The sequence below is a fragment of the Mandrillus leucophaeus genome, unplaced genomic scaffold, assembly GCF_000951045.1.
Source record: "Mandrillus leucophaeus isolate KB7577 unplaced genomic scaffold, Mleu.le_1.0 Scaffold1356, whole genome shotgun sequence".
Classification (NCBI taxonomy): Eukaryota; Metazoa; Chordata; class Mammalia; order Primates; family Cercopithecidae; genus Mandrillus; species Mandrillus leucophaeus.
Window position 1 is genome coordinate 104,425 of NW_012101317.1, and position 9,016 is coordinate 113,440.

Consider the following 9,016-nt stretch of genomic DNA (forward strand, 5'->3'; position numbering starts at 1 on the left):
CACATAGTAGGCACTAAGTTAATTTTTGTTGAATGAATGAATGAAATAGGATTGTGTTAAAAATTGTATCACACAAAAATCACAAAATGAATAATGCAAAGCAAGTTAGTGAACATTTGGTTTCATGCAGCTACTGTGCATATCAGTTCATAAATTCATTCCAGTGGAGAACATGTCATATGTTTAGCTGTTGAATCTGTTTATCAATTTTCTATTAGTACATAACCAATTACCACAATCTTAGTGGCTTAAAACAGCGCCCATTTATTTGTCTACATTTCCTTCATCAGAAATCCAGGCCTAGTGTGACAGATTCTTTGTTCAGGGTTTCGAAAAGCTGTACCCTCATCTTAAGATTGGGATTCTCCCCCAAGCCTATATACAGCTCATTGGCAGAATTCGGTTTCTCACAATTGTAGGACTATGGTTCCTGTTTCCTTCGGGCTATCAGAGTAGACAGTGGGGAGAGTTTCTAATTCCTATTGGCCACCAGTGTTCTTTCTCCATGATCCCTCCATTTTCAAAGCCCACAGTGGAGGAAACCCCTCACACTGAACCCCTCTACACTGTGAGTCTCTGTTCTCAGGAAGAACCCAGTCCTTTTCAGAGCTTACCTGATTAGGACAGTCCAAGCAGGATAATCCCCATCTTCAAGTCAACTGACTGGGGACCTGAAAACTATCTGCAAATCCCCTTCACAGCAGCACCTGCATTAGTGTCAACTGAGTAACTGGGGTAACGTGAGTAACCAAGGGTGGTTATTGGGGTGTCATCATAAAATCAGCCTAGCTTAGCCTGGATCTTCCTTTTGTGTTTAAATAGAACATACAAATTGGAAGTCAAAAAATAGGTCACTGTTAATGATAATAAAATATATCTTATATAGCCATGGACATTTTTCTTAAACATTAAAAGCAAATGACATGTTTGATATCTTATCATGAATTTAGAGCAAATGAAAAAGTTCAATGACAAGTCACCTAAAACTTAGCAGCTCAAATCAATTAATATTTATCACCTCCCACAGTTTCCAATGGTCAGGAATGCAGGAGAGGTTTCTCTGTGAGCTTCGGACTCAGGGCCTCTCACCAAGTTGCAGTCTAGTTGTCATCCAGGGCTGAATCATCTGAGGGCTCAGATGGGCCTGGGGATTCACAAGACACAAGAATCTCTCACATGGCTGTTGGAAGAGGCTTCAGGTTCTTATTGTCTGGTCCAGGAGGCCTCAACCTAGTCACATGGACCTTTCCACAGGCCTGCTTATGACACCAGCAGCCAGCTTCCCCCAGGGCTCATGATCCCAGAGAAAGAGAGAAGCAAAGTAGAAGCTGCAGTGAATCTGGTGTTCTACACCCAGAGTCACAGATTATTATGTCAGCATTACTCTATCAGTTAGAAGTGAGTCATTAAGTCCAGGCCACACTCACAGGGAGGGAATGAAGCTGCACCTCTGGAAAGGAGGAGAATCAAAGAATTTATATGCATGTTAACAGCAAAATTAACATTATTGTTTCAGGATTTTGTAAATCAAATACTTCTTGTATCTGACTAATTTTCTTTAATAGCTTAAAATTCTTTTTTGTAATGATTAAAAATTTGAGACAGAGAAAGGAGATACAACAATATCTCAGAATTTTTTGCAAATGCCTTTAATATTAATGCTCTCTTTGATGAGTTGCAACAAAGTTAAGGAAAATACAGTAGCTAGATCACAGCGTCCCAAGACTTTGATGCCATGAAATAATGCCTTTAATATCATAACTACCTTCGTTTTTCTTCAGAAGTTTAAGAATGGCCAAATTCAATTCAGTTTAAGAATGGCCAAAATGCAAATTTTCTTACTCAAGCATCTACAAAAATATTTGCCTAATCAGGGTGCTTTGCAGTTAGAAAATTGTGAGTCTCATATCTTTGCCTGTGTAACTAGCTTAGTTAGCATCATGACAGTGATTTGGTCTGATGTGGTAGATGGAAATGGTTAACTTCAATCTAGGAACAAGATTTTTCAATAACTGGCTATTCAGTGAGCATCCTATGATCAGTTTAACATCTTTCACTGTGTTTTTTAATTAGATGTGACAGAAATGATTTGGACTCCAGTATGATTCTGAAAAACACTGTTATTTTGTGCTTCTAAAAGCAGCTCTTTTGTGTTTTCCTTTCTTATTGCTATTTTATTATTTTGCTCAACAATGCTTTTTCTCTATTCTGTAAAAGTTTAATTCACTTGTATGTGTGGTAACACATGAGTAACATATCAAATTCTCAAATTCTTTGCAAGATACAATTACCTTGCACATCAAATTGAACATTGTATATCAGAAAATGTAGAGAGTTGCCAATTAGCCAAGGATCAAATGACCTATTTCTAGCCAAGGCTATTTTTCATGTTTTTCATGGCATCCTGGTCCTCTCTGTTACATGGCTCCTTACAATTGGCTGTGGCTTGTTTTTGTTGTTGTGGTTGTTGTTTGTTTGTTTGTTTTGAGATGGAGTATGGCTCTGTTGCCCAGGCTGGAGTGCAGTGGCACGATCTCAGCTCACTGCAACCTCTGCCTTCTGGGTTCGAGCAATTCTCCTGCCTCAACCTTATGAGTAGCTGGGATTACAGGCACCCACCAACACATCCAGCTAATTTTTGTATTTTTAGTAGAGACCAGGTTTTACCACGCGGGTCAGGCTGGTCTCGAAATCCTGATCTCGTGATCTGCCAGCCTCCAGTTTGACCTGTTTTTTTTTTTTAACTTCACCGTACAAAGAACTCACACTCTATGTATTCTTCTGTGATGCATGTTGTGTGTAGGAGAGTTATCTCTGATGCAGCATGATGTTTTTCCTTTTAATTCTTTTTTTTTGAGATGGAGTTTCGCTCTTGTTGCCCAGGCTGGAGTGCAGGGACACCATCTCACCTCAATTCTCAAAGTGCTGGGATCACAGACGTTAGCCACCATGCCCAGCCAGCTGCGGCTTTGTTTTACCAGGAGTAGTTATTGCTAAGGATCCTTGTGATGAACTTTGATGTTTTCTTTTGTCTTTCATTTCCTTTTTTTTTTTTTTTTTTGACACAGAGTCTTGCTCAGTCGCCCTGGCTGGAGCGCAGTGGCTGGACCTCAGCTCACTGCAAGATCCGCCTCCCGGGTTTACGCCATTCTCCTGCCTCAGCCTCCCGAGTAGCTGGGACTATAGGCGCCCGCCACCTTGCCTGGCTAGTTTTTTTTGTATTTTTTAGTAGAGACGGGGTTTCACCGTGTTAGCCAGGATGGTCTCGATCTCCTGACCTCATGATCCACCCATCTCGGCCTCCCAAAGTGTTGGGATTACAGGCGTGAGCCACCGCGATCGGCCTTCTCTTTCATTTCCAAATAATCAGGAAAGGCACACAAGGTGCATTTTGAAAAATGCCACTATTGTTTTGTTTTTGTGGGCCAGGAGCGGTGGTTCATACCTGTAATCTCAGCAATTTCATAGGCTGAAGTGGGTGGATCATCTGAGGTCAGGAGTTTGAAAGCAGCCTGGTCAACATGGTGAAACCCGTCTCTACCAAAAAGAGAAAAATTAGCCAGGAGTGGTGGTGTGTGCCTGTAATCCCAGCTACTTGGGATGCTGAGGCAGGAAAATCCCTTTAACCCAGGAGGCAGAGGTTGCAGTGAGCTGAGATTGCACCACTGTGCTCCAGCCTAGGCAACAAGAGCAAGACTCAAAATAAATAAATAAGTAAAGTTTTATGATCAAGTAGCTAACTACCTGGGCATCCCCTCCTGGCATAAGAAACAGAACCTATGAAGCCACCCTAGACTGTTGTCAAATCCTATCCCCCAGAAGGAACCTATATCTTGAGTCTTGTATTTATTATTCCTTTGCTTTGTCACTAAATATGTTTACAATAAGTATATATATACCCAAATCACAGTTTGACCTGTTTTTTTTAACTTCCACATACAGAGAACTCACACTCTATGTATTCTTCTGTGATGCACGTTATGTGTAGGAGTGTTATCTCTGATGCAGGAGGCTGCTTTTCCATTTAGTTGTCTTTTTTTTTTTTTTTTAGATGGAGTTTTGCTCTTGTTGCCCAGGCTGGAGTGCAGGGGCGCAATCTCAGCTCACTTGATCTCAGCTGCTTGGATAAGCTCCATCCTGCATCTTTCCCTGTCACCCCCAGCACCAAGGATCTGAGGGATGGTGACTGACTGCATCACAGCCTGGGTCTGCTGCAGTATCCTTTCTTGTCCAGGCCCCACTCAAAGCTGGCCTCCTATATTACCCAGAGAGTGGGCCAAAGCAATATACTTAGATGTGGAATGCGGTGTTGCCAGAACGCAGAGAGGATCACCAGGTAGTGTGCATCCTTCCTTCTGGTGAGGATGCAAGATGAAAGTGTGTCTTTTACTTTGCAGGGGAGAGCCCTGCATGCCTGTAACCACTGGACCCATAATACTTCACTGCAGTGGCCACTCTTGAAACTCTCTAAGGTTTATCTTCACCTTCTGTACTGCACATGTTTTGCCAAGGAATTCAGTGTACTCTCCTCTTCTTGCTCATCCATCTTGATTTATGTGATATTGCCAATGAAATGAACAGATTTAGTATTCTGCGAGATATCTGATTTTTCCAGATCTCTGAAGGTGATATTTATACAAGGCTGAGGAGTTACGGTAGCCCTGAGGCAAGCTATCAATAAATATATTAAAAATCCCATGTGAATGTGAATCATTCCATACCCATTTTCTAAATGGAATGGAAAGAATGCACTCACTAAATGCATGGCTGCCTGCCATGTGCCTGAGGCATTATCAATCTCCCCAAGTACTGATATCCAGCTGCAATCAGGGCTCCTATTTGGTCAAGTCTGGAGTAATTCCATTCATTCTTGATCCATATCAGGCTTCTCCAGGGACAGATGGCTGAATTATACGGAGATAATAGGCAACCCCAACATCACCCCATCTTTCAGATCTCTAATGGCAGTGCTACCCCTACAGTAACCTCCACAAGACCCACCTGGGGCACAATATTGCTTCTGGCTAGGATGGGACGAGGGAAGTTGTAGAGGATTCCCTTTGAGCTTCAGCACAATGAGAGCCCTTACTTTCCAGACTAGGGACGCAGTGTGGGGGTGACCAAAGCTGCCAGTGCATGAAGGCCAATTATGCATGTGGGGAATGGGGAGATAACCAGGACTGGGTTTATGGACCCAGTGGTCCCACTGTGGGCCACAGTGTGTCCAGGTTTATTTCCTGGCCTCCTTAAGCCCCGCTGTGGATTCTGAATCTAAAGCTTGGCTGAAGTCTAGGAATTGAGACTGGGATCATGACTTTGTATTTGGTCAAACACCCTCGGCCTCCTGCTCCTCAATTCTTGCATTCTCATCATAGATATGAAGCAGTGCCCTCGCTGGCCGCCCATCTGTTCTGACCCTGGGACACCACCTTTTATTAACCTTCCCCACAACTCCTTGAGGGCCGAGCCCCCTCAGCTGCTACTCTGGGTTCTCACAGTCACCGTGCCCTCTATGTTTTGCAGGTCACTGCAAAGGAGTGTTCCTAAAGCATTCACTCCTGATCCTAAGGGAGGCGGGTGCACCCACTCCAGGTCTCAGGTCCGCTACAGAGAATCAAAAACTCCTCACATTCAAAACTGTCCTGGGCCACATCCAGCCCACGAGCCGTGGGTTGGACAAGCTTGCATCTAGAATGTATGTACCACAACGCCAGTAATTTTTCTATTTTTACTTTAGTGATGCTTTCTAAATGCAAAAGCAGTCATATCCCTGGCAGACAACAAATCTCAGTTGAATGAATGATCACTGTAGAGCATCTCTCTATTCTAAAGGCAGTATCTTTATTAATGTAGCGTCAGGGCAAATGCTGTTTTGTGGCAGCTAAAGAACAACATCATTTCACGTGGACATCGATGCCGCCAGTGCTTTTCTCACCAGGGCTGCTTGTGCATCCTCCCTTCCTTCCCCCTCCTCCCACACCAACCCTCCTGCACACTGCAGCACACAACCATATTTTTCTCTTCAGGAACAATAACCCTAGCCTTATGGGTACAATTTTCCAACCACATATGAATCTAAATTAGACTCTGCTTTATACATCCATGAGTTTGGATTGGAGCCAGCGCTAGGATTACTACAACTCAGGGCAGGAAGATGAGTAGGACGGCAGAAGAGGAGCTCCAACAGAAGGTTACCTGTGATGAGAAACTAGGGGACCCATCCTCTGCAAATTTCAGAATCCGGTTCCTTTAAAACGATTGGAGACAAGATGGAATATACAATCCAGGAAAGAGCCCTGGGAGGAGGGCAAGATCTGGACAGGTCTGAACATTTATCTCTTGATACCACAAGGAGATTTGTATGCAGGGACCGCCCTAGGTGACATCCAACTCCCTGTGATCACAGGTCTTGGTGGGACAAGGTTCTACTGAAAGGCCAAGGACAATAAAGGAGCAAAGATGACTCAGCCAAGCAGTGACCACATAAAGCCCGTGGTGGCCGGAACACAAACTGGGCACAGCCCCATCTACTCGCCTCCCCTGCCACAAATCAGCACAAGGAACACGTGGACTCTGGAAGGTTCTCAGGTCTTCCATTTATTTTGTCTCTCAAATTTCAGGAATCTTCTCCTTTAATTAACTCATTAACCTCTCATGGCAAGAATTTGAAAAAGTAAATTTATACTCAGGTTCTAATTGTAATAGGGAAGGAAGAAGTTACAGTTCAGTGCACCATGAAGTTGAGACAGTGATAGAGACACCCCAGCCCAACCTCCCTGGAACAGGAAAGATAAATGGGGAAGGAACACAGGTCAGCGTGGGGAAGAGGGTCATGGTGGACACGGGGATGGGGTGTTCTCCCCACCTCCTCACATTATGCCTACAGGAACACAGACACATTCAGGTGCCTCTGCAGAAAGAAAGTCAGGGTTCTTCAAGTCACAAAGAGAAGGTGTGAACAAATCTTGCCTCTCAATCCCACACAAGGCAGCTGTCTCACACTATAGAAAAAATATTCATGAAAAAATTCACATCCGTCACAGTGAGGAGTGACACTTTAAACAGCCCATCACATGCTCAATACATCCAACTCAAAGAAACCCCACAGCACAGCTGTGTCCACTGTTCCCCCCAACACCCCACACACATCAGGCCCCCCAGGGTCTCACCTTTAAAGCCGTGAGAGACACATCAGAACCTTGGGCACTGTCACTGCCTGGAGTAGAACAAAAACAGGACCTGGTCAGATCAGTCTGGAGATGTGGCTAGAGGAGGAACTGTGGGGTTAGTGAGCTCCCCCATGGGCTCCCAACCACAATATCCCAAGGATCTCAGGGATCAGCCTCCTTCATACTTACTTGCAGCCTGAGAGTAGCTCCCGCCTTATCTATCTATGGGAAGAAAATGTCCTGTGAGATATCAGAAAGGAGTCAGGGCCATAAGGTCCTAGAGGAATCTCCTAGTCTTGGACCCCAGAGAAGTTTCCAGAAATGTGTGATTGCAGACCCAGGGCAGGATCAGGAAACATGAAGAAAGCAGGTGTGGGTCCTGGACCAACTGCCCTCCTGAGGTCTGTCCTCAGCAGGGACCTTCCCTTGTGACTTGTGACTGCTGGGATCAGGTCCCATCACCATAATCAAGGTGATAAATCTGTCCTTCATTTTAACAGGTGCTATACAAAAGAGTAGGTGCTGGCACACAGGGCCCAGGCTGGGTCAGCCCATGAGTGTGGATGGTGCTTCCCAGTAACCAGACAGGGCACACTTCTACCTGGGGCTTGAAACCCTCAGTGAGACAAGAAATCCCAGACCCCACTCCTCACCCCTTCCTCACCTGAGCTCTTCCTCCTCCACATCACAGCAGCAACCACAGCTCCAGTGACCACAGTTCCAAGCAGAACCAGGCCACCAATGATGCCCACGATGGGGATGGTGGACTGGGAAAACGGCTCTGCGAAAAGAGGGTAAGGTGAGTGGTCCTGACCCTGCTCAAGGTCTCTAGAGAGGCTCCGGCTTTCCCTAAAAGACATGACAGCCCCATCTCCCTCTTCACCGAATCTCAAGGTGAGGGGCTTGGGCAGACCCTCATGCTGCACATGACAGGTGTATCTCTGCTCCTCTCCAGAAGGCACCACCACAGCTGCCCACTTCTGGAAGGTTCCATCCCCTGTAGGCCTGGTCTCCACGAGCTCTGTGTCTTCAGTTTGTTCCTCTCCATCCCGCTGCCAGGTCAGTGTGATCTCCGCAGGGTAGAAGCCCAGGGCCCAGCACCTCAGGGTGGCCTCGTAGTCAGAGACGGGGTGGTGGGTCACATGTGTCTTGGGGGGGTCTGATGGGAAGAGTCAGAAAATTCAGTCATTTTGCATCTGTCATGGGACAGTCCACCAGCACACATGTGGCCATCTTGAGAATGAACAGGACACCTGGGGTGGGGAAGGGAGCACAGAACCCAGACACCATCCTGGACACAGGCACCTGGGAGAATCACCTATTCCGTGGAAAATTCTATTCCCTGAGGAAGGAACAGTGACTTCTGGTCCTGACCTGAGTGGAGGCTGAGGGACTCAGAGGAGCTGGACTCAGACCCCCACACACACAGAGTGTGAAGCAGAGAACAGGGCCTGAGAGGAAAAGTCACGGGGCCCAAGGCTGCTGCCGGTGTCAAAGGAAACCCCTCATCAGTATTCCAGGGATCGTCTTCCCTTCATTCCCTCAGAGATTTTATCCTTAATTGTGTCAGAGAGCAGGGCGGAACCTCAGAGTCACTCTCTGGTACAGGATCTGGAAACCCAGGAGGATTCCTCTCCCTCAGGACCAGAGGGAGGGCGATATTCTAGTGTTGGTCCCATTTGTCTCCCCTCCTTGTGGGAGGCCAGCCCGGGAGATCCACAGGCGATCAGGGAGGCGCCCCGTGGCCCCTGGTACCCGCGCGCTGCAGCGTCTCCTTCCCGTTCTCCAGGTATCTGCGGAGCCACTCCAGGCACTCGCCCTCCAGGTAGGTTCTGTGCTGCTCCGCC

The 9,016-nt window shown here is 46.2% G+C and overlaps 1 pseudogene across 1 annotated transcript; it reads right to left on the minus strand.

Moving 5' to 3' along the window:
- Positions 1–6,684: 6,684 nt before the first annotated feature.
- Positions 6,685–9,012, minus strand: LOC105534485 (annotated as a pseudogene). The gene is made up of 6 exons (XR_001005285.1): positions 8,925–9,012; positions 8,053–8,328; positions 7,834–7,950; positions 7,359–7,391; positions 7,170–7,216; positions 6,685–7,001 (listed from the first exon to the last, which is right to left on the minus strand). The product of XR_001005285.1 is annotated as a patr class I histocompatibility antigen, A-2 alpha chain-like (transcript).
- Between the last annotated feature and the right edge of the window lie 4 nt (positions 9,013–9,016).